Below are 26,808 nucleotides of genomic sequence, written 5' to 3' on the forward strand. Positions count from 1 at the left end.
GTAATTATAATGGGGCCTGTAATTTCTCAGCCAGTATTGATGACTACTCACGTGCTGCAGACTAGAGATGGGAGAAGGTAAGTTGAAGAGTATTATGTGCAGATGAAGGAGAACTTACACAATGCACTGAGAGAGAAGCGGTCTTACCTGAACTTGTCCAAGAACATCTGCCATAGGAAACTGCGCTTCCGAAAGAAGGACATCAGTGAGATATGCTAGCTAATTAGGAGAGATCTGCAGCCTAACAGCACCATCAGGACCGCACTGTCCGTCGAGGTCAAGGTTACTGTGGCACTTTCCTTCTATGCATCGGGCTCCTTTCAGGCCTCAGCTGGCGACATTTGCACTCTCAGCATGCCACACATTGCTGCATTTGACAGGTCACTGAAGCCCTTTACACTCGGAGGATAGACGTTTATCAGAACTATGACCAGGGAGGCACAGAGTGAGAGGGCTCTAGGATTCTTCAGAATTGCAAACTTCCCCAAGGTGCAGGAAGCAATCGACTGCATGCACGTCGTCATGCAGGCACCTTTTCAGGATGCAGAGGTTTTTCAGAACCGAAAGGGATTCCACTCCCTGAATGTGCAACTCGTTGTCGACCACAAGCAAATAATCATGGCAGTAAATGCAAAATTTCCAGGCAGCATTCATGAGGTGCACATCTTGCGTGAGACCACCGTTTCTGACTTGTTTTAAGAGTCAGCCACAAGGTCACGGTTGAATGCTGGGGGATAAAGGGTATGGCCTTACCAGCCGGCTGATGACCATCCTGCGTAAGCCCGAAACCGAAGCAGAGAAGTGATACAACAAAAGTCACATAGCCACACGCAATACCATCGAAAAGACAATTGAAGTGTTTAAGCAGTGCTTCAGATGCCTGGACCACTCAGGAAGCAAATTACAATACCACCCTGAGCAGGTCACTTAATTCATTGTGGTGTGCTGCATGCTATAACTTGGCTATCAGGAGGGGACAAGAATTTCCAGATGGGACTGCTGGTCCATCTCAGGAGAGATGGAAGATGAAGAAGAGGAGGTGGACGATGACCTCTGGGAAGACAATCAGGTTGACGTTGAAACCATGCCCCCACCCCTTCTCTAGACCACAGGAAAGAGCCCATGGTGGTTACGCAGCTGCAAGACCACTTTGCTTGAAATAACGGTCCAGGCAGCATTCTTGTAAATCTCCTCTGTACCCTCTCTACTGCAATCACATTGTTCCTGTAACTGCACACAGTACTCCAGCTGCAGCCTAACCAGTGTTTTAAACAGTTCAAGCATAACTCCCCTGCTCATGTATTCCATGCCTCGATTAATAAAGGCAAGTATTCCATATGCCTTCTTAACCACCTTATCTACCTGGCCTGATATCTTCAGGGATCTGTGGACCTGCATTCCAAGGTCCCTTTGTTCCTCTACATTTTTCAGTGTTGTACCATTTAATGTGCATTCCCTTGCCTTGTTAGACCTCCGCAAATGCATTACCTCACATTAATCGGGATTGAATTCCATTTGCCACTGTTCGGCCCACCTGACCAGTACATTGATATATTCCTCAATCCGCAGCTTTTTTCTTCATTATCAACCACACAGCCAATTTCAGGGTCATCTGCAAACTTCTTGAATCATACCCCCAACATTCAAGTCCAAGTCATTGATATATACCACAAAAAGCAAGGGACCCAGCACTGAGTCCTGCAGAACCCCACTGGAAATAACCTTCCAGTCACAAAAATATCCATCAACAATTACCCTTTGCGCCAATTTTGGATCCAACTTGCCACTTTGCTCCAGATCCCACGGGCTTTAACTTTCATGACCAGTCTGCCATGTGGGACCTTATTAAAAGCTTTGCTCAAGTCCATATACACTACATCGTACGCACTGCCCTCATCGACCCTCCTTGTTACCTCCTCGAAAAATTCAATCAAGTTAGTCAGACATGACCTTCCCTTAACAAATCCATGCTGACTGTCCTTGATTAATCCAACTGAAGATTTAGCCTGCCCCTCAGGATTTTTTCCAATAATTTTCCCACCACTGAGGTTAGGCTGACTGGTCTGTAATTACTCAGTCTATCCCTTTCTCCCCTTTTAAACAAAGGTACAACATTAGCAGTCCTCCAGTCCTCTGGCACCACACCTGAAGCCAGAGAGGATTGGAAAATGGTCAGAGCCTCTGCTATTTACATAGAAAATAGGTGCAGGAGTAGGCCATTCGGCCCTTCGAGCCTGCACCGCCATTCAATGAGTTTACGGCTGAACATGCAACTTCAGTACCCCATTCCTGCTTTCTCGCCATATCCCTTGATCCCCCTAGTAGTAAGGACTACATCGAACTCCTTTTTTAATATATTTAGTGAATTGGCCTCAACAACTTTCTGTGGTAGAGAATTCCACAGGTTCACCACTCTCTGGGTGAAGAAATTGCTCCTCATCTCGGTCCTAAATGGCTTACCCCTTATCCTTACACTGTGACCCCTGGTTCTGGACTTCCCCAACATTGGGAACATTCTTCCTGCATCTAACCTGACTAAACACATCAGAATTTTAAACGTTTCTATGAGATCCCCTCTCATTCTTCTGAACTCCAGTGAATACAAGTCCAGTTGATCCAGTCTTTTTTGATATGTCAGTCCCACCATCCCGGGAATCAGTCTGGTGAACCTTCGCTGCACTCCCTCAATAACAAGAATGTCCCTCAAGTTAGGAGACCAAAACTGTACACAATACTCCAGGTGTGGCCTCACCAAGGCCCTGTACAACTGTAGTAACACCTCCCTGCCCCTGTACTCAAATCCCCTCACTATGAAGGCCAACATGCCATTTGCTTTCTTAACCGCCTGCTGTACCTGCATGCCAACCTTCAGTGACTGATGTACCATGACACTCAGGTCTCGTTGCACCTCCCCTTTTCCTAATCTGTCACCATTCAGATAGTAGTCTGTCTCTGTTTTACAATCAAAGTGGATAACCTCACATTTATCCACATTATACTTCATCTGCCATGCATTTGCCCACTCACCTAACCTATCCAAGTTACTCTGCAGCCTCATAGCATCCTCCTCGCAGCTCTCACTGCCACCCAACTTAGTGTCATCCTCAAACTTGGAGATACTACATTTAATCCCCTCGTCTAAATCATTAATGTACAATGTAAACAGCTGGGGCCCCAGCACAGAACCTTGAGGTACCCCACTAGTCACTGCCTGCCATTCTGAAAAGTACCCATTTACTCCTACTCTTTGCTTTCTGTCTGCCAACCAGTTCTCAATCCATGTCAGCACACTACCCCCAATCCCATGTGCTTTAACTTTGCACATTAATCTCTTGTGTGGGACCTTGTCGAAAGCCTTCTGAAAGTCCAAATACAGCACATCAACTGGTTCCCCCTTGTCCACTCTACTGGAAACATCCTCAAAAAATTCCAGAAGATTTGTCAAGCATGATTTCCCTTTCACAAATCCATGCTGACTTGGACCTATCATGTCACCCCTTTCCAAATGCGCTGCTATGACATCCTTAATAATTGATTCCATCATTTTACCCACTACCGAGGTCAGGCTGACCGGTCTATAATTCTGTTTTCTCTCTCCCTCCTTTTTTAAAAAAAAGTTGGGTTACATTGGCTACCCTCCACTCGATAGGAACTGATCCAGAGTCAATGGAATGTTGGAAAATGACTGTCAATGCATCCGCTATTTCCAAGGCCATCTCCTTAAGTACTCTGGAATGCAGACCATCAGGCCCTATGGATTTATCGGCCTACAATCCCATCAATTTCCCGACTAATAAGGATTTCCCTCAGTTCCTCCTTCTTACTAGATCCTCTGACCCCGTTTATATCCGGAAGGTTGTTTGTGTCCTCCTTAGTGAATACCGAACCAAAGTATTTGTTCAATTGGTCTGCCATTTCTTTGTTCCCAGTAATGACTTCCCCTGATTCTGACTGCAGGGGACCTAAGTTTGTCTTTACTAATCTTTTTCTCTTTACATATCTATAGAAGCTTTTGCAGTCCATTTTAATGTTCCCTGCAAGCTTCCTCTCGTACTCTATTTTCCCTGCCCTAATCAAACTCTTTGTCCTCTGCTGCGGAGTTCTAAATTTCTCCCAGTTCCCGGGTTCGCTGCTATTTCTGGCCAATTTGTATGCCACTTCCTTGGCTTTAATACTATCCCTGATTTCCCTTGATAGCCACGGTTGAGCCACCTACCCTTTTTTATTTTTACGCCAGACAGGGATGTACAATTGTTGTAGTTCATCCATGCGGTCTCTAAATGTCTGCCATTGCCCATCCACTGTCAACCCCTTAAGTATCATTCGCCAATCTATCCTAGCCAATTCACGCCTCATACTTTCAAAGTTACCCTTCTTTAAGTTCTGGACCATGGTCTCTGAATTAACTGTTTCATTCTCCATCCTAATGTAGAATTCCACCATATCATGGTCACTCTTCCCCAAGGGGCCTCGCACGAGATTACTAACTAATCCTCTCTCATTACACAACACCCAGTCTAAGATGGCCTTCTCCCTAGTTGGTTCCTCAACATATTGGTCTAGAAAACCATCCCTTATGCATTCCAGGAAATCCTCCTCCACAGTATTGTTTCCAGTTTGGTTAGCCCAATCTATATGCATAATAAAGTCATCCATGATAACTGCTGCACCTTTATTGCATGCATCCCTAATTTCCTGTTTGATGCCCTCCCCAACATCACTACTACTGTTTGGAGGTCTGTACACAACTCCCACTTGCGTTTTCTGCCCTTTGGTATTCCGTAGCTCCACCCATACCGATTCCACATCACCCAAGCTAATGTCTTTCCTTACAATTGCATTAATTTCCTCTTTAACCAGCAACACCACCCCACCTCCTTTTCCTCTGTATCCTTCCTAAATGTTGAATACCCTTGGATGTTGAGTTCCCAGCCTTGGTCACCCTGGAGCCATGTCTCCGTGATACCAACCACATCGTATCCGTTAACTGCTATCTGCACAGTTAATTCATCCACCTTATTCCGAATACTCCTCGCATTGAGGCACAGAGCCTTCAGGCTTGCCTTTTTAAACACACTTTGACCCTTTAGAATTTTGCTGCAAAGTGGCCCTTTTTTTTTGCCTTGGGTTTCTCTGCCCTCCACTTTTACTCATCTCCTTTCTGTCTTTTGCTTCTGTCTCCATTTTGTTTCCCTCTGTCTCCCTGCATTGGTTCCCAGTCCCATGCCATATTAGTTTAACTCCTCCCCAACAGCACTCCTTTGCTTCTCATAAGTGCCTGGGATACATTTCATCCAGGCCTGGGGATGTATCCACTTTCAAAGCTGCTAAGCCCCTTTATACGTCCTCTCTATCTCGTCTAATATTTCACACTCCTCCTCCCTCATTGCAAAGTCTGCATCACCCCTCTAGTTTGTGAAAAGTATTCATTAATAATCACACCCACATCTTCTGCCTCCACACACAGATTTTCTTTGTGGTCTCTAATAGGCCCCCATTTTTTCTCTAATGATCCTCTTGCTCTTAATGTATTTATAAAACATCTGTGTGTTTTCCCTGCTTTTACTTGTCAACATACTTTCATGCTCGCTTTGCTGTCCCGTTACCTTTTTTTTTAAATTTACACCCTGCATTTCTTGTACTCCTCTAGAGTCTCTGCAGTATTGAGTTATCGGAATCTGTCATAAGCTTCCCTTTTTTTCTTTATCTTACCCTGCATGTCCCTCGACATCCAGGGGGCTCTAGATTTGTTAGCCCCTCCCTTTTTAAAAAATATGAAACACTAGTTAGGCCCCAGCTGGAGTATTGTGTCCAATTCTGGGCACCACACTTTAGGAAGGATGTGAAGATTTTGGAGAGGGTACAGAAGAGATTTACTAGAATGGTTCCAGGGATGAGGGATTACAGTTACGTGGATAGACTGGAGAAGCTGAGTTGTTCTCCTTGGATCAGAGACGGCTAGGAGAAGATTGGTAAAAACCATGAAGGGTTTAGATGGAGTAAATAAAGGGAAACTGTTTCCAATGGTGGAAGGGTTGATAACCAGAGGGCACAGATTTAAGTTGACTGGCAAAAGAACCAGAAGCAACATGAGGGAAAAACTTTTTTTTACACGAGTGGTTATGATTTGGAAAGCACTGATGGTAATGTTCCAGGTAATATTCTTTTGGGGTGTGTGATCCAAATTAATTGCCCATGCGCGGTTTTTCCATTTAAAAAAGTGAGTGGCCTGGGCGGGACCTTCAGTGTGGCCACGCAGCTTAACGAGAACACTGCCTGATCGGGTGGCGGAAACAGATTCAATAGTAGCCTCCAAAAGGTAATTGGATAAATGCCTGAAGAAAAAATGCAGGGATATGGGGAAAGAGTGGGGGAGTGGGACTAACTGGATTGCTCTTCGAAAGAGCCAACTAGCCGCCTCCTGTGCTGTACTGTTCTATGATTCCATGGTCAGAAAAGCACAAAGCAGATCTAACATGTAATTGTATTATCCAAAAGTTTAATCATAAAGATTAATGTTATAATTTATATTTTATACCATGTACAAGTGTTGTATTGCTGCTAATCTAGCCAAACTCAATTATTTCAAAATAAATAGCAGGAAACAAGCACGAGCACATAGCACTCCGAACTGAGAACTGTGCTCGAGAACAGCGTGCAAAATAAGTTAACGGTCACTTGGGTTTACAAAAAAAAACATTTCATAGAAATAAAATGGCCTCACATCAGACAAGAAACAACCAGGAGACATGAAACTCAGTTCAGGTTTTCATTAGAAAGACCACAAGTGCTGGAAATACACAGTAGGTCCCCACTAGTTCAGCATCTGTAAATAGAGGAGACAGATCAGTGCTTGAGGTGGAGATCTTTCATCGGATACATTAACACACCAGAGCTCTACAGTTGGACCAGCCTTCCACTGGACACTGATGTCACAGCATCACCTGCAAGGGACGACAATCAGCTAATCACAGACTGCTCTCCACACTTGCTCTCGAGTTTGGCCCCGGTTTCACACTTTGGTCGCACACCACCATCCAAACAAACATTCCTCTATTCAACAAGGTATATTTCCCACATAATGCCCATGTTTTCTACCACACAAACCCCAACTTATCCTGGAGTAGTGAGCATTACCTTCAGTTTAGAAGAACGAGAGGTGATCTCATTGAAACGTACAAAATTCTTACAGGGCTTGACAGGGTAGATGCAGGGAGGATGATTCCTCTGGCTGGGGAGTCTAGAACCAGGGGTCACAGACTCAGATTAAGGGGTCGGCCATTTAAGACTGAGATGAGGAGAAACTTCTTCACTCAAGAGGGTGGTGAATCGTTGGAATTCTTTACCGCAAAGGGCTGTGGTGGCTCAGTTGTTGAGTATATTCAAGACAAAGATAGATGGATTGTTGGATATTAAGGGAATCAAGGGATATGGGGATAGTGCAGGAAAGTGGAGTTGAGGTAGAAGATCAGCCGTGATCTCATTGAATGGGGAGCAGGCTCGAGGGGCCGAATGGCCTGCTTATGTTATGCTCTTATGAGCAGGGGAACAAGATTAAAAACTGTACAACTAGCTCGAGAGACTAAAGCCCTATTTCCTCAACAGCTTATGGTGAAATCTGCTCCTTGTGAGCTGCGGGACACATCAAAGCATTTACTTTGAGCCTCATGGTGACATCGACATGAAAATAAACTCATCATGTGATCCTGCTGCTCAAGATTAACAGTTCTGGCTACAGTTTTCATCGCACACATTATTAGCCGGCCTGCAGTTTATAGGTACACCTCCGGTGATAACTCACATCAGGGAGATCACTATGTCACCTCAGAAACCTTTGTTAGATGTCAAAAGTGGACAAGCTTTTATTTTTTTTTAAATATTGAGCTGCGTAACTTTTATGACACGTGAGTATGTGGTTTTAGAAACAAAACATCTCAGGCCATTCCATTACTGTCCCTCCTGCTGGTTTTGTGAGTAAACCCACTGCGGAACTTAACTGTTGCTGAGCCGAAGGTCCCAGGTTTAAGTCCTGCTCAGAATCGAGTTTTGGGCTTTCAGCCCATCCAGCAGTTGTGCAAGAATTTCCTTTTGCACCTCAAGTTCATGGAGGAAAATCCTTCAGGACTCCCACTGTTGAGTATCACATCCCTCCAAATACATGGCCGCAGTGACCACAGCATCCTCCTTTCACGTACTGTTTTGTTTTGTTTGAATGATCATTCCTAGAGTTTGAGCAAGCCACCATACCAGGTAAAGGCCCAACATGCTGTGCAATCTGTGATTTAAACATGTTCAACGCCTGGTCTGGATTCATCGGAGCAGCGAGATCCACAATCAACGCCCAGCGGCACAGGCCCAGTCTGTTCTCATGTGACAGCTCCTGTCTGATCAAAGCAAAGGCAAGTTAGTGTCAGCCCAGCACAGCTGTAAAAACTGCCCATTCTTTGAGCCTGGTTTCTGCACTGTAAATTGGCCAGTCACATCATTGAGAAACAAACCGGTTTTACACAACAGTTTGCCCTCTGTCACAGAAAAGTATCAATCATTTCAGAGACTAAAATCATACTTTACAAAAGTGATCAAGCACCAAGCCCCAAAACAGGAACGTCTTGTCTTTACATAGTGTCTATTTACTGAGCCCAGCTGGGGATGAAAGGATCCCAAACAGGCAGTGAGCCCAACTCCCAAGTTATCCTGGAGTAGCGAGTGTTACCTTCAGTTATCTGTGGAATGACTATATGAGCAGGGGAACAAGATTAAAAACTGTACAACTAGCTCAAGAGACGAAAGCCCCATTTCCTCAACAGCTTATGGTGAAATCTGCTCCCCGAGAGCTGCAGGACACATCAGAGCGTTTACTTTGAGCCTCATGGTGACATCAACATGGAAATAAACTCATCATTCGTGATCCTGCTGTTCAAGATTAACAGTTCTGGCTACAGTATTCACCACAAGCATTATTAGCCAGCCTGCAGTTTATAGGTATACTTCTGGTGATAACTCACATCAGGGAGATCACTAGGGCTCCTCAGCAGAAACCTTTGTTAAATGTCGAAAGTGGACAAGCTTTTATTTTTAAACATTGAGCTGTGTCACTTTTACGATAAGTCAGTCTGTGGTTTTAGAAACAAAACATATCAGGCCATTCCATTACTGTCCCTCCTGCTAGTTTTGTGAGTAAACCCACTGCGGAATTTAACCTTTGCTGAACCGAAGGTCCCAGGTTTAAGTCCTGCTCCAAATGCAGTTTTGGGCGTTCAGCCCATCCAGCAGTTGTGCAAGAATTTCCTTTTGCACCTCAGGTTCATGGAGGGAAAGATCCTTCAGGACTCCCACTGCTGAACATCACACTGGGGTTGGGTGGGGCATAAGGATCAGTGAGGACTCCCCCTGCTGAGCATCTCACCCCTCCAAATATATGGTCCCAGTGACCACAGCATCCTCCCTTCACAAACATACTGTTTTGTTTTTGAGCTTGACTAAGCCACTGTACCAGGTAAAGGCCCAACATGCTGTGCAATCTGTGATTTAAACATGTTCAACGCCTGGTCAGGATTCCTCGGAGCAGCGAGATCCACAATCAACGCCCAGCGGCACAGGCCCAGTCTGTTCTCATGTGACAGCTCCTGTCTGATCAAAGCAAAGGCAAGTTAGTGTCAGCCCAGCACAGCTGTAAAAACTGCCCATTCTTTGAGCCTGGTTTCTGCACTGTAAATTGGCCAGTCACATCATTGAGAAACAAACCGGTTTTACACAACAGTTTGCCCTCTGTCACAGAAAAGTATCAATCATTTCAGAGACTAAAATCATACTTTACAAAAGTGATCAAGCACCAAGCCCCAAAACAGAAACGTCTTGTCTTTACATAGTGTCTATTTACTGAGCCCAGCTGGGGATGAAAGGATCCCAAACAGGCAGTGAGCCCAACTCCCAAGTTATCCTGGAGTAGCGAGTGTTACCTTCAGTTATCTGTGGAATGACTATATGAGCAGGGGAACAAGATTAAAAACTGTACAACTAGCTCAAGAGACTAAAGCCCCATTTCCTCAACAGCTTATGGTGAAATCTGCTCCCTGAGAGCTGCAGGACACATCAGAGCGTTTACTTTGAGCCTCATGGTGACATCAACATGGAAATAAACTCATCATTCGTGATCCTGCTGTTCAAGATTAACAGAAGATAGATATTATCAAGCACAATTGTATTGTAGTAAAAATTCACTTACCATATTGAAATGATCACAGGTTCCAGGCTCCCTCTATCAACATGAAATAATTATTAGTGTCGACACCAATACATTAATAACTGACCGCACACAGTATACTTGTCTAAACCGAAGCCCAGTCTCAGGAGACAGCGTATACCCAGTACCTCCCTCGTTACACATCTGTAACCAGAGCTTCTAGGCTGAATATCCTCCCATGAGCTGAAGGATGCATCAGAACATTTGCTTTGAAGATCAGTAACATCACATTTCCCAATACTGTAGTCATCATTTGCATCCCACTGCTCAGAATTAGTGGAGTCTGGGCACCGACACACGGGCAGGAGACGACATCTCTATAGGAGAGGTTAAAGATTCACTCTTGTGATGTGGGTGTCACCGACAAGGCCAGCATCTATTGCCCTCCTTCGTTGCCCTCGAGACGGTGGTGGTGGTAATCTAATGTCGTGGACTTCTGCAGTCCGTGTGGTGAAGGTGCTCCCACAATAAACCCACTACTTTCTGACTCAGAATGCTCAAGGGGGTGGACGGCTGCCAATCAAGTGGGCTGTTTTGTCCTGGATGGTGTTGAGTTTTGAGTGTTGTTGGAGCTGCACTCATCCAGACAAGTGGAGAGCATTCCAACACACTGGAGCGCTGTAGGGGGATCAACGCCTTTCTCTCCGATCTCCCCGCATGCACTCTCCAAGCTCAACTTGGCCATGAGAGCCACCTCCTGCTCTTTCGACCCTATTCCCACCAAATGGCTGACCACCCAACCTCCCTTCATGGTCTCAATGTTAACAGATATTGTTAACAGTCCCCTTTCCAGTTACTGTACCACTCGCCTTCAAATCTGCAGTCACCTGCAGTCAAAATCCCTCACCTCAAAAAATCCTCACTTGACCCCTCTGTCCGTGCAAACTACCACCCCATCTCCAACATCCCAGTTCTCTCCAAAGTCCTCGAATGTGTTGTCACCTCCAAATCTGTGACCAACTTACTTACAACTCCATGTTTGAATCCCTCCAATCGGGTTTCTCACCTGGCCATAGTACCGAAACGGCTCTCATCAAGGTCACAAATGACATCCTATGACACACCATCCCTCCTCGCCCTTCTCTGTCTGCAACCTTTCACAAGGTTCACCACTCCATACTCCTCCATCGTCCAGCTGCATTCACCTGACTCCATTCCTATCTAATTGTAGCCACAGAATCACATGCAATGGCTTCTCTTCCCACTCTCGCATCGCTACCTCTAGTGTCCCCAAGGATCTGTCCTTGGCCCCCTCCTATTCCTCATCTGCATGCTGTCCCTCGGCGACATCATCCGAAAACACAGCATCAGTTTCCACATGTACGCTGACAACACCCAGCTCTACCTCAACACCATTTCTCTCGACCCCTCCAGGGTCTCTAAATTGCTTGTTCGATGTCCAGTACTGGATGAGCAGAAATGTCCTCTAATTAAATACTGGGAAGACCGAAGCCATTGTCTTCGCCACAAACACCTTCCCCAGCCACTGACCCCATTCCCCTCCCTGGCCACTGTCTGAGGCTGAACCAGACCGTTCACAACTGTGGCGTCCTATTTGACACCATGATGAGCTTTCGGCCACATATCCACAGCATCACGAAGACTGCCTATTTCTGCCTCTAACATCGCCTGACTCCACCCCTGTCTCAGCTCACCTGCTGCTGAAACATCATCCAAGCCTTTAATACCTGTACACTTGACTATTCCAACGCACTCCTGGCTGGCCTCCCCCATATTCCACCTCTGTAAACTTAGTCATCCAAAACTTGGTGCGAGTTAGGACATGGGCACCCAAGTCCCGCTCACCCATCACCCCTGTGCTCGCTGACCTACATTGGCTCCTGGTTAAGAAACGCCTCAATTTCAAAATTCTCATCCTTGTTTACAAATCCCTCCATGGCCTTGCCCCTCCCCACCAGCCCCACAGACCCCTGAGATATCTTCATTCCTCTAATTCTGGCCTTGAGCATCTCAGATTTTAATCGCTGCACCATCGGCGGCCAAGTCTTCTGCTGATTCCCGGGACGGCAGGACTGACATATGAAGGCAGACTGGATCGACTAGGCTTATATTCACTGGAATTTAGAAGAATGAAAGGGGATCTCATAGAAGCATATAAAATTCTGACAGGATTGGATGGGTTAGATGCAGGAAGAATGTTCCCAATGTTGGGGAAGTCCAGATTCAAGGTTAACAGTCTAAGGATAAGGGGTAAGCCATTTAGGACTGAGATAAGGAGAAACTTCTTCACTCAGAGTGGTTAACCTGTGGAATTCTCTACCGCAGAGTTGTTGATGCCAGTTCTTTGGATATATTCAAAAGGGAGTTAGATATGGCCCTTACAGCTAAAGGGATCAAGAGGTGTGGAGAGAAAGCAGGAATGGTACAGAAGTTCCATGATCATATTGAATGGTGGTGCAGGCTCGAAGGGCCGAATGGCCTACTCCTGCACCTATTTTCTGTTTCTATGCTTTGGCCCCAATCTCTGGAATTACATAGAAACATAGAAAATAGGTGCAGGAGCAGGCCATTCGGCCCTTCTAGCCTGCACCGCCATTCAATGAGTTCATGGCTGAACATGCAACTTCAGTACCCCATTCCTGCTTTCTCACCATACCCCTTGATCCCCCTAGTAGTAAGAACTTCATCTAACTTCTTTTTGAATATATTTAGTGAATTGGCCTCAACAGCTTTCTGTGGTAGAGAATTCCACAGGTTCACCACTCTCTGGGTGAAGAAATTCCTCCTCATCTCGGTCCTAAATGGCTTACCCCTTATCCTTAGACTGTGTCCCCTGGTTCTGGACTTCCCCAACATTGGGAACATTCTTCCTGCATCTAACCTGTCTAACCCCGTCAGAATTTCAAACGTTTCTATGAGGTCCCCTCTCATTCTTCTGAACTCCAGTGAATACAAGCCCAGTTGATCCAGTCGTTCTTGATAGGTCAGTCCCGCCATCCCAGGAATCAGTCTGGTGAACCTTCGCTGCACTCCCTCAATAGCAAGAATGTCCTTCCTCAGATTACCTCCCTAAACCTCTCTCTCTCTCTCTCTCTCTCTCCTCCTTTAAAGAAGCTCCTTAAAACCTCCCTCTTTGCCCAAGCTTTGGGTCACCTGCACTAATCTCCTGATCTGGCTCGGTGCCTAATTTTGATTTACGCTCCCGAGAAGCACCTTGGGACGTTTCACTACAAGTTGCTGAAGAGTTCACCACCCACCCCACTACTTCCCGGGCAGCGCTGTCCCAACACCCTGGTCACATGCTCAGGGCCAGCAGGACAGACATCAAACTGAGCTGCTGGTCCCTGGCAGGGCACCCCCCACACGAGCTCCTTCAACACGTCTGGGTGGGAGCCTGACCGCGGCCTGGCCCGCCATCGCACCGCCGCTTCCCCAGCATCCGCGGTGGGGGGGGTGGCATGCGCAGGGCGGGCCCAGGTAGCCACCCATTCTCCCTCCCTGCGGTGCTGTGCCCACCGCTGGGACGCTTGGTATCCTGCTAGACATTTACAGCGTAGGAGGGAGGCCATTTCGGCCCGGCACCGGCCGACAGAGAGAAACATAGAAAATAGGTGCAGGAGTAGGCTACTCGGCCCTTCGAGCTGCACCACCATTCAATAAGATCATGGCTGATCATTTCCTCAGTACTCCTTTCCTGCTTTCTCTCCATACCCCTTGATCCCTTTAGCCGTAAGGGCCGGCCAGATCCCACCGCCAGCTCTGGGCCCGGAACCCGGGAGCGATCCACTCACTGCCCCGGCCCCCAGGCTGCGGGCCCGTGTGGGGCAAGGGCAAGCTGTGCTGACGCGGGCCCCGGCTCCCTCTCTCTTCCTGGCCGCCCGCCGTGTCTCCGGAGCGGGGCCCGGGAACGAACGCTCGCCCCGCCGCCATTTCCCTCGCACACCCCACACAGACACAGACAGACTTCTCGCTGCAAACCCCAGCCAATTGCAGTCGCGCGTCGGGCGGATTCTCCTCAGTAACTACTCGCGCCCTCACACACAATATATAGTACCCACGGAGAAAAGTCGCATGAGATAAACGGGCCGCTGCCGGAAACGCCGAATACAGAGACATCTCTTCCGGCCGCCATTGAGACTGTCTGCTCGCAGCCCGCGCAAACACAATCAACCTTTCACCTTCCCCGCCCCGGGCCTATCCCGTCAGCTCCCTGCCGTCACGTGCCGCCGCTGCTCGCCGAGCAGGCGGTCCTCGATGACGTCATAGGCCCGGCGGACAGTGAGTGAGTCTCCGGCCGCCATCTTTACCTGGCGCAATCTGGAGTAAAAACAGAACATGCTGGACATCTCAGCAGTAAGGCAGCATCTGTGGAGAGGAAGCAGAGTGAACGTGTCGGGTCCATGACGCGTTGTCAGAACTGGAGGTGTATTTTTACCTCTCAGTACTCGGGTCCCGCCCCGGGAACGTGAGGTGGCCACCTGCAGTTGTTCAGTCGCCACTTTCCCCGGTGTTAGCTCAGTGGGTGGCACTCTGGCCTCCCCAGTCAGAATGTTGTGGGTTCAAAGCCCGACTATAAATCCAGGCAGACACTCCAGTGCAGTACTGAGGGAGCGCCGCACTGTCGGAGGGGCAGTGTTGAGGGTACGCCGCCCTGTCGGAGGGCTCCACTATCCGAGGTACCATCTTTTGGATGAGACGTTAAACCCGTCTGCCCTCGCAAGTCCCGTTCAACCATCACCCATGTGCTCGCTGACTGACATTGGCTCCATGGCCTCACCTCTCCTTATCTCTAATTTCCTCCAGCGCCACTGCCCCACCCCCCCAAAATGTCTGCGCGTCTTTAATTCTGCCCTCCTGAGCAGTGCCTTCTGTTGCCGAGGCCCTAAACTCTGGAACTCCCTCCCTAAACCTCTCCGCCTCTCTTTCCTCCTTTAAGACTCTCAAAACATACCTCTTTGAACATAAGAAATAGGAGCAGGAGTAGGCTATTCGGCCCCACGAGCCTGCTCCGCCATTCAATAAGATCATGGTTACATCTGATCTTGGGCTCGGCTCCACTTCCCTGCCCGCGTCCCATAACCCTTGACTCCCTTATCACTCAAATATCTGTCTCTGTCCACCTTAAATATATAATGACCCAGCCTCCGGAGCTATCGAGCAGAGAATTCCACAGATTTACAACCTACTGAGAGAAGAAATTCCTCATCTCAGTTTGAAATGGGCGACTGCTTATTCTGAAACTATGCCCCCACCGCCTCCCCGCCTGTTCTAGATTCCCCCATGAGGGGAAATATCCTCTCTGCATCTACCTTGTCGAGCCTCTCATTATCTTATATGTTTCCATAAGATCACATCTCATTCTTCTAAACTCCCAGCCTACTCAACCTTTCCTCATAAATCAACCTCTTCCATTCAGGAATCAATCTAGTGAACCTTCTCTGAACTGCCTCCAATGCAAGTATATCCCTCCATAAAAAAGGAGACTAAAACTGTAGGCAGTACTCTCGGTGTGACCTCACCAATACCCTATACAGTTGTAACAGGTCTTCTCTGCTTTTATACTCTATCCCCCTTGCAATAAAGGCCAACATTCCATTTGTCTTCCTGATTACTTGCTGTACCTGCATACTAACTTTTTGTGTTTCATGCACAAGGACCCCCAGGTCACTCTGTATTGCAGCATTTTGGAATTTCTCTCCATTTAAATAATAATTAGCTTTTTTTATTTCTCCTGCCAAAGTGGATAACCTCACACTTTCCTACATTATGCACCATTTGTCAAATGTTTACCTGTCTATATCCCTTTTGAAGATTTTTTGTGTCCTCTTCACAACTTACTTTCCCACTCATCATCATCATAGGCAGTCCCTCAAAATCAAGGAAAACTTGCTTCCACTCTAAAAGTGTGTTCTTAGGTGATCGAACAGTCCAATGCGGGAATTAGTCGATGTTACAGCTGGGACATACAGTTGTTGAAGGAAAGGGTGGGTTGGACTGGTTTGTCGCACGCTCCTTCTGCTGCCTGTGCTTGTTTTCTGCATGCTCTCGGTGACGAGACTCGAGGTGCTCAGCACCCTCCCAGATGCTCTTCCTCCACTTAGGGCGGTCTTTGGCCAGGGACTCCCAGGTGTCGGTGGGGGTGTTACATTTTATCAGGGAGGCTTTGAGAGTGTCCTGGTAATGTTTCCTCTGCCCACCTTTGGCTCGTTTGCCGTGTAGGAGTTCCGAGTAGAGCACTTGCTTTGGGAGTCTTGAGCAACGTGGCCAACAGAGCTGGTTGAGTGCAGTCAGTGCTTCGATGCTGGGAGTGTTGACCATTTCGAGCACGGTAACATTGATGTGTCTGTCCTACCAGGGGATTTACAGGATCTTGCGGAGACATCGTTGGTGATATTTCTCCAGCGACTTGAGGAGTCTACTGTATATGGTCCACTTCTCTGAACCATACAGGAGGGCGGGTATCACTACAGTCCCGTAGACCATAAGCTCGGTGTCAGATTTGACAGCCTGATCTTCGAACACACTCTTCCTTAGGCGGTCAAAGGCTGCACTGGCGCACTGGAGGCGGTGTTGAACCTTGTCGTTAATAGCTGCCCTTGCTGATAATAGGCTCCCGAGGTATGGAAAATGGCCCACGTTGTCCACAGCCGCGCCGTGGATCTTGTTAACTGGGGGGGGAGGGGGGGGGGGGGGGGCGGAGGCGGGTGGGGCAGTCAGGTTGGTGGAGGACCTTTGTCTTACTGATGTTTTGTGTATGCCTCAGTGAAGATGTTGACTATGACTTGGAATTCAGCCTCTGAATGCGCGCAGACTCAAGTGTCGTCCGTGTACCGTAGCTCGACGGCAGAGGATGGGATGGTCTTGGATCTGGTCTGGAGGCGACAACGGTTGAACAGGTTCCCACTGGTTCTATACTTTAGTTCCACTCCAGCGGCTTGTTGAGTGTGAGGTGGAGCATTGCAGAGAGGAAGATCTAGAAGAGGGTTGGCGCGATGACACAGCCCTGGTTGACCCCGGTCAGGACATTGATTGGGTCTGTGGTGGATCCGTTGTATCATCAGCAAACTTGGCTACATTACAGTTGTCCGTTCATCCAAGTCATTATTGAAAATTGTAAATAATTGAAGCCCCAGCACCGATCCCTGTGGCACTCCACTAGTCACTGTTTGCCAATCGGAAAATGATCCATTTATCCCAACTCTCTGTTTTCCGTTAGTTAGCCAATCCACTATCCATGCGAATATATTAACCCCAACTCCCTGAGCGTTTATCTTGTGCAGTAACCTTTTATGTGGCAACTTATAGAATGCCTTCTGGAAATCCACTGGTTCTCCCTTATCCACCTTGCTCAGTACATCCTGAAAGAACTCGAGCAAATTTGTCAAACATCATTTCCCTTTCATAAAACTATGCTGACTGCTTGACTGTATTATGCTTTTCCAAATGTCCTGCTACTGCTTCCTTAAAATGGACTCCCAGCATTTTCCCAGCGACAGATGTTGGACTAACTGGCCTATAGTTTCCTGCTTTCTGTCTGCCGCCTTTTTTAAATAGGGGCATTATATTTGCGGTTTTCCAATCCGCTGGGACCGCCCCAAAATCCTGGGAATTTTGGTAGATTACAACCAATGCATCCACTAGCCTTGCAGCCACTTCTTTTAAGCCCTAGGATGCAAGCCATCAGGTCCAGGGGACTTGTCCAACTTTTGTCCCACTATTTTACCGAGTACTTTTTCTTTAGTGATAGTGATTGTTTTAAGTTCCTCCCTCCCTATAGCCCCTTGATTATCCATTATTGGGATGTTTTTAGTGTTTCTTATCATGAAAACCGATACAAAATATTTGTTCAAATTCTCTGCCATTTCCCTGCCCCCCATTATTAATTCTCCAGTTTCATCCGTTAAGGGACCAACATTTACTTTAGCCACTCTTTTCCTTTTTATATACCTGTTGAAACACAGAAATCTATAGCGCAGAAGGAGGCCATTCCGGCCCATCGTGTCCGTGCCGGCAGACAAACAGCCGCACGGCCCTCGGTCAGCAGCGATGAAGGTTACATATAAACCTATGAACAATGGTGGAAAGGTAAAGAGCACCCGGCCCAACCAGTCCGCTCCACACACCTGTGACACCCCTTACACTGAAACATTCCACACTCCACGTCAACTGGAGCCATGTGATCTCCTGGGAGAGGCAAAAATCAGATTAAAAACCCAAGTCAATTGGGGGGAAAAAATTTGGGAAAATTTCTCTCTGACCCATCCAGGCGATCGAAACTAGTCCAGGAGATCACTCTGGCCGTATTCGATTCCCTACAGCACTTACCATTATATCTGCGCCATCCAACAAGAGGTTATCCAGTCTAATCCCAATTACCAGCTCTACCTGCAGGTTACGGCACTATTAAGTGCCCATCCAAGCACCTTTTAAATGTGGTGAGGGTTTCTGCATCCACCACCCTTCCAGGCAGTGAGTTCCAGACCCCCACAACCCTCTACGTAAAGAAGCCCCCCCCCAAATCCCCTCTGAACCTTCCACCAACCACCTTAAAACTATGACCCCTTGTAATTGACCCCGCCACCAATGCAAATAGGCCCTTGCTATCCACTATATCCAGGCCCCTCAAAATTTTGTACACTTCAATGAGGTCTCTCAACCTCCTCTGTTTCAATGGCAACAAGCCCAGCCAGCTTATCCAATCTGTTCTCATAGCTAAGATTCTCCATTCCAGGCAGCATCCTCGTAAATCTCCTCCACACCCTCTCTGGTGCAATCATGTCCTTCCTATAATACGGCGACCAGAACTGCACGCAGTATTCCAGCTGTGGCCTAACCAGAGTATTACACAATTTACGCATAACATCCCTGCTCTATGCCTCGGCTAATAAAGGCAACCATTCCGTATGCCTTCTTAACCACTTTATCTACCTGGCCTGCTACTTTCAGGGATCTGTGGACAAGCACGCCAAGGTCCCTTTGTTCATCGACACTATTAAGTGGCCGACCGCTTCATGTGTATATCCTCCCAAAGTGCATTACCTTACACTTCTCCGAATTAAATTTCATTTGCCAGTGCTCTACCCACCTGACCAGTAGATTGATATCCTCCTGCAGTCCATGACTTTCCTCTTCATTATCAACCACACAACCAATTTTAGTGTCATCTTCAAACTTCTTAATCATACTCCCTATATTCAAATCTAAATCGTTGATATATACCACAAAAAGCAAGGGACCCAGTACTGAGCCCTGCGGAACCCCACTGGAAGCATTCTTCCAGTCACAAAAACATCCATCAACCATTACCCTTTGCTTCCTACCACTAAGCCAATTTTGAATCCAACTAGCCACTTTGCCCTGGATCACATGGGCTTTAACCTTCGTGACCAGTCTACCATGTGGGACCTTATCAAAAGCTTTGCTAAAGTCCATATACACTACATTGTACGCACTATCCTCATTGACCCCTTTGGTTACCTCTTCAAAAAATTCAATCAGGTTAGTCAAACACAATCTTCACTTAACAAATCCGTGCTGACTGTCCCTAATTAATCCTTGCCTTTCCAAATGTAGATTTATCCTGTCTTTCAGGATTTTTTCCAATAATTTTCCCACCACTGAGGTTAGGCTGACAGGCTTGTAATTACTCGGATAATACTCTTACTATCTGTTTTTTTATATTTTTTGCTAGTTTACTCTCATAATCTATCGTCCCTCTTATTTTTTTTAAGTCCCTTGCTGTTTTTTTAAAAGTTTCCCAATCCTCTGGCCTCCCACTAATCTTGCCCACTTTGTATGCCATTGTTTTCAATTTGATACCATCCTTTATTTCCTTAATTAGCCACGGATGGTTCTCCCTTCTCTTAAAGTCTCTCCTCATTGGGATATATTTATGTTGAGAGTTATGAAGTATCTCCTTAAATGTCTGCCACTGCTCATCAACCGTCTTACACTATAGTCTATTTTCCCAGTCCAACTGAATTTGATATTCAACCATGCTATGACGACTCTTTCCTAGAGATCCTTTAGTAGGAGATCATTTATCCTGTCTAATTACACAGTACCAGATCTAAGATAGCCTGCTCCCTGGTTGGTTTTGCAATGTACTGTTCAAGGAAACCATTCCGATACACTCTATGAACTCTTCCTCAAGGCTACATTGGCCAACTTGATTTGTCCAATAAATATGAAGATTAAAATCACCCATGATTATTGCCGTTCCTTTTTTACAAGCTTCCATTATTTCATGATTTATACCCCGTCCAATAGTATAGCTACTGTTAGGGGGCCTATAGCTTACGCCCACCAGTGACTGCTTCCCCTTATTATTTCTTATCTCCACCCACACTGATTCTATATCTTGATCTTCTGAGCCAATATCATTTCTCATTACTGCACTGATCTCATCCTTTATTAACAGAGCTACCTCACCTCCTTTTCTGTCTATCCTTCCAAACTGTCAACTATCCCTGTAAAGTCCTGTCCCTGCAGTACAGACTCACACGAGGCACATGCTGAAGTCAAGGTGACTCAGGACCTGCACCTTTATTACACAGCTCTCGAATGCCACACTTGCATGAGACCTGTCTTTATATACCTGTGTGGAACAGGTATGCAGTGTCTCCTGCAAGTGCACCCCTGGTGGTAAGGTATGCTTGGGGTTACAGGTCATCTCTAGTTACAGTCATGTATAGCATGGTAAGATAGTTATGTCCAGTAGTGTGAGATACATGACATCACCCTTCACCAAGGTCTTATTGTCTTTATAGATTCAGTCTCTCAGGTGGTCTATGCTCTCGCGTGGAGTGTCTTAGTTGTGGTTCAGTTGTTTGCCGTGGTGCCTGTTTTTCTTTCGGTGTGATTGCTGGTATCTCGCCTGGGCTGTCTGTTTTGTTCAGTATGATTGCTGGTATCTCACCTGGGCTGTCTGTTGGGATTGCCCTTTCCTCAGGTTGTTCCCTCTGTCTATCCACCAGGTGTGGTGTGAGTTCCACATTGTAGTCTGCCTCTGGTTCAGCAGTGTTGTTGGTGAATCTACTTTTGTAGAATTTACCAATATCTCACAAAGATTCCAGGTACCTTTCCCCTACAGAGGAGAAAAATCCCTTTCTGGGCTTTTAAAATGAATTTAAAGGGGCAGACGGAGCCTGCGGGGGATAAAAGGGGATTCATTCATGGAGACCTCCCCCCCCCGCCAGTGTTTGGACTCATAAGAAAGGGAATTCAAAATGGACCTAAATTACAGAAGCTTGAGATCCCCTAAACATCTATGGGAAGGAGCATATCAATTTTAAGATTCTACAACATTTTGGCTGCGAAAAAGAGTTACCAAATACAGGAGGTGGAGCCAACGTCTGAAGCAAATTCGTGTATTAAGGATCCCAGGCTGTCTGGGGTAACTATTCATCCCCGAAGAGATAATTGAATTACCCAATTAAGGACAATGGAAATCATGGTCAGAAAAACTGGACAATCCTAAAACAATGCAAAACCAGTGATAGCACATTCTCTCACCCTAATCGAGGAGACATTTGAAAATCAATGGACAGACAGTTTAAACAGAGCCCAAGAGATTTGATGGGAGATAACAGAGCTTTTTTGGGGGATATATCTATCCCCCAGTTTTACAAGGAAAGACTAGCAGAACACAGACTTTAGCAGAGCACAGACTTGAACACAGACAGAAACAAGAAGCTGGAGCTGGGGAGTGAAGAAATGGAGTAGTGAAGGAAACTACAAGAAATCGTCAAGGACCGACTGAGCACGAGGCCCACGAAATGGAAGGTTGTCAGCAACCAAATTGACAAACCCGGGCTACCACAACCAGCGAAACGACCAACCAAAACCAACTCAGCAAAAACCAAAGAATCGACATTTATTTCCACTCTACAATCTACTTCTGAACGGCCAACGGGTGAGAAATTATCTAAAAGGACTAACGAAAACCAAAGAAAGTGGGTACTTATCCCATACATCCGAAACGCAATTTACCGCATCAACGGACGCACCCCAACCGAAGACTACGCAGTCCGAAGTCCTCTCCTCCGTCCGGGGTGCGGCTCGCCTAGAAGGCCAAGTGCAGCAAACCCCGAAACAGTGATTCACCGGCAACTGTCTAAAGGGATTGGTGAGCATAGCCCCTGAACCCTCAGAGCTATAACTTAGTTAGTTAGGGTAATTGGGAGGGGGGAGGCTGGGATAACTTGTGTAAATGTAGCTGCATTCTCCTTTTTACCCCATTTAGAGTTTAAGCTATATTCTTTTCCCCACAGGCTGTAACTTGACAATTTATTCAATGTGTTGTACCCTTCAGTGTGTATTGGTCTGTGTGTGTGTTATTAAAGGTGTGCCTTTTACTTCTTTTTAAACACAATAAAGCCATACCTGCTTCCTACCTTGAAACCGATTGTCTGTCCAAGTCTGTCACAGTCCCTTCATAATTCCAGTGTCTATAACCAAGGGTGTGGGAGCGATTCGGAACCGCTCATATAAGGTCAGAAGGGAAAGCTGACCCTCTGCAAACCATCCCTTACATAATGGCGACCCAGATGGGACACTGGTACAAGGGACGTGATAAGAGAGAGACTGGTTTCAGGAAACAAAGCAAAATGGAAGAGGGGATTTCCTCGTATGTGTTTAAGAGGGTAAATGTGGCTAAGGAGTGGGTACTTGATCTATTGTATGCTGAGCGTCCAGAAGATGCTGCAGCTCAATGGACTGAGAGCAAGGACCATTAAAGGTCGATAGAGAAGGCCATTTGGCTAATTTGCCTTCAGCAACAGATCCGGCTTCTCGATGAGGAGAATGAGAAATTAAAGGGAGTATTGAGAAAGGCAGAAGAGAGGTCCAGCGCAAGGGCCACAGTCAGGGAAAGGCTGTGGACAGAGGTGGGACAGTTAAAGGAAAGTAGAGAGCTCACTAAAGAAAGGCACAAAACCCAATTGGACCTTTTACAGTGTCAGATTATTGAAGCCAAGAATAGCGAACGGGCGTTGCAGGAAGAGAATTCCTGCCTCGCCAAGCAAGTTAAAGAGTATGGGCAGAGGGTGAGAGACATTCAGGTAGCCTTTAAGGTAGCCAGTACCAGGGAATTTGAGGCATGAGACCATGGCCCCTGCCAGCAGCAGATCCAAAGCTTGAACCTTGATTTATCCCGGGCTAAAGGCATGGTGTGCCCGATAAACCCGGGTTTAGCCCAGGAACACCTGGTTGGGCAAGGAGAAACCCCTCAGTCACCGCCTGCAGCTCCCAGGAATGGCCCAGGGCAGCAGGGGTGTCAGCCAGAGTGCGGGGCAGGCAAGTATTGCGAACTACCAACACCGGCAGCCCTGAGTTTTAACTCGGCTTGGCAGCAGGGGGAAGAGGGCGAGCCAATACAAGAAGGGCCGGAACCAGGGCCAATGCACCCGGTCTGGCAGCAGAAGTTTGGCCCACCTGATGCCAATGGGGCAGCAGGACCCCCAGAAACCAACTTCGTAGTCCCCCACGACACCCAAAAACTGAGGGCTATGATAGGCCACCTAAGTAAGCTCACCCAACAGGGGGATCCCTCGGTACACTTCCTGGATGTGGAACACACGGGATATTAACGGGTGCGATGATTCAGAGCAGGCTAAGCTGTTGCTCTTCTCGCTAGACACCAAGCTGTGCCATTCCCTCTCTGCAGACAGCAGAAAGGGGCGAAACACGTACGCTATGGTTAAGGGGGAGGTTCTAGAGGCCATGGGTATGAACGACGGGAGTCCTTTCTCCCGAGTGGAGAAAACAGTGCAGCTCTATGGGGAGACTCCACAGGCTTTCGCCGACAGGTTGTGGCCGGTCTACGAAAGGGCCTGTACTGGGGTTCTTGACCGGGCCCACCTGAACCCTAACGAGCTGGCTCACTGGCTCCACAGCCTGGTGGCAAACAGCTTACCTGAAGTAAAGGCAAAAGCCGAGGTCTGGTTCGATCCAAGAGATCCCAGAACCACCGAGGAGACAATGGTCAGACAGTTGACCCTGGCTTACCGGAACGGTAGAAGGACAGAAGAGCCCTCCTCTAAAGTGAGGGTCCATGAGATTAAACCCAGCCAAGGCAAGAGAGAGTGGCATCAGGAAGGTGAGAACCCTCCACACAAAGGGGGCGAGTGTTTTGGGTGTGGGAAAAGTGGGCACTGGAGGAAGGACTGTAGGAACCCCTGGAAAGACACTAAGGGAAAGGCCACTCCAGCCCGAACTCGTAGCCGCCCGACAGACACTCATAAATGGACAGGGAGCAGTAGCTATCGCAACCGGTGCAGTAGCCGGGACGGTAAAACCCTTTGCTCCAACTCACCCAGAGCCAGCACAGCCTGTGTACCTGTGTTCCCTAGAGCACGATGCCTGGAAGAGACCGTGTGTTACGATGGAGGTGGAGAAAGTGAAAGGGACCTACCTGCTAGATGCTGGTGCTTCCAGCACCCATGTATATGCAGATAACCCAGCTACCTCACCTTTATCGAACGGAGTCCCGTACAGTCTAGTGGGGTTCACAGGCAATGAGCAAACTGGTTCGTTTTCCATCCCGCTCACCATTCAGTTAGGGACACTCAAAACCAAATGGAAGTGTGTCCTGATGAAATGGGAGCAGAAGGGAAAAGGGATCCTGGGGGCTGATTTTATCAGTGGCCACCAGATCCTAGTGGATCTCAGGAACCACTGTCTATGGGGAGCCATAGTGACTGACAGGGAAGGTGAGGTGGCGGTGATCCCAGAAAAAGGGGCCAAGGGAACATTGTGTACCGTGAAGCCAAAGGAGGGTTATGACTTGGAATTACTGGTCAGTAACACCCCAGTGGAGTACCAGGCATATGTACGGGCACACCTTGCAGCATTCGCCACCTGCAAACATGACTGTGGCAGGGTAACGGGGGTGGAAGTTAGTATAGAAGGGCACCCCATGACCCGACCACAAAAGCAATATAACTTCCCCAGGGAGGCAGAGGCAGACCTGACAACAGGCGCTGGGATCAATGGTAGAGCAAGGGTTGTTAAGACCGATAGCAACCCATGTGAACTCTCCACTGTGGCCGATTAAGAAACCGGACAACTCATGGAGGGCCACCGTGGACTATCGAGTACTAAATAAGAATATCCCTGTCTGTGCACCCACTGTAGCAGCCGTAGCGGATCTCATAGGGAGTATTCCAGCATCTGCGACCACTTTCACGGTGCTGGACATTTCAAATGGGTTCTGGTCCATTCCTTTAAAACGGGAGGACTAGTACAAGTTTGCCTTTACCTTTAAGGGCCAACAATACACGTGGAACTGTCTTCCCCAAGGCTTCCACAATAGTCCCAGCATTTTTCACCAATGTATGGCGAACTGTTTAAAGGGCTTTAGCAGACCCCAGCAGTTGGTGCAGTATGTGGATGACCTGCTCCTGTTCACCGATCAGGGGGAGGAGCATGGCCCACTGCTGGCTGAGCTGCTGGAGCTGCTAAAAGAAGAAGGGTTTAAAGTAAACCCCAAGAAGGCACAGATCGGCCAGAAGGAAGTCAAATTCCTGGGGCTGACTGTGCGCGCTGGGGAAAGGGCCATAGACAAGGCTAGAAGGGAGGCAGTACAGGAGTTACCAGCCCCCAACACAGTGACAGGGGTAAGATCCTTTCTAGGGCTCACTGGGTACTGCAGAGACTTCATTGAGGATTATGCAGCCACCGCAGCCCCTCTGCTCAGGCTCCTACACAAGGGTGTAGAGTGGGACTGGGATGAGGATTGCGAGGCAGCATTTAATCAGCTCAAGAAGGACTTGCAGACTGCGCCAGCCTTGGGAGCGATAGATGTAGGAAAGGAGTTTTTCCTGGAGGTGGCAGCCAGCGGGGACAGTTTGAGCTCAGTGCTGCTTCAAGAGCGGCACGGCCAGTTGAGGCCGGTGGTTTACTCCTCCAGGATCCTCACAGATGTGGAGAAGGAGTACTCCAACTGTGAGAGACACCTCCTAGCCACACATTGGGCAGTGAAAAGATCCTTGATCTTCACGGGAGCGTCTCCTCTAACACTCCTAACCCACCACACACCTACTCAGATGCTCCTCGATGGGAGGATTAAGGACGGGACGGTGAGCAGTGCCCTCATTGCTCGCTGGACCCTGCTCCTCTCCCAGATGGACCTCAGAGTAGAAGGCACCCACGAGCCAAGGCTCGCAGCCAACCTAATCTATCCAGGGAAAGCCCACAGGTGCTCCATAGAAGGGGTATGGGAGGTGAACATTGGCCTTCGGGCGGGGTTACACCCTACATGCCGGGACATCTACGTGGACGGGTCCAGCACGGTATCTGCTGGCGAACGACTCACTAGGTCCGGAGTCTATGACCCAAGGGCAGGTATTGCCCTGGTAATCAAGCTCCCCAGCACCATGAGCGCCCAGCATGCTGAACTGTCCGCCGTAATGTACGTGGTGACTCACCCCGAGGAATTCCCTACCCCGTACACGATTTGCTTGGACAGTATGTTCACCTGCAATTCATGTACGGAGTACCTGGCTCTCTGGTCCTGTCGTGGATACACGTCCGCTGACGGGAGACCTCTTGCAATCAAGCCCCTGCTGGAGAAAATCATGACAGCGGTGGGGGAAGAGGGAAAG

The 26,808-nt window shown here is 47.7% G+C and overlaps 1 long non-coding RNA gene across 1 annotated transcript; it reads right to left on the reverse strand.

The window, feature by feature from the left end:
- Positions 1–6,482: 6,482 nt before the first annotated feature.
- Positions 6,483–14,347, reverse strand: LOC139268779 (uncharacterized). The gene is made up of 4 exons (XR_011594105.1): positions 14,263–14,347; positions 10,226–10,258; positions 9,494–9,630; positions 6,483–8,384 (listed from the first exon to the last, which is right to left on the reverse strand). It is a non-coding gene; the product is annotated as an uncharacterized lncRNA (long non-coding RNA).
- Positions 14,348–26,808: the final 12,461 nt, after the last annotated feature.

The sequence above is a fragment of the Pristiophorus japonicus genome, chromosome 8, assembly GCF_044704955.1.
Source record: "Pristiophorus japonicus isolate sPriJap1 chromosome 8, sPriJap1.hap1, whole genome shotgun sequence".
Lineage (NCBI taxonomy): Eukaryota > Metazoa > Chordata > Chondrichthyes > Pristiophoridae > Pristiophorus > Pristiophorus japonicus.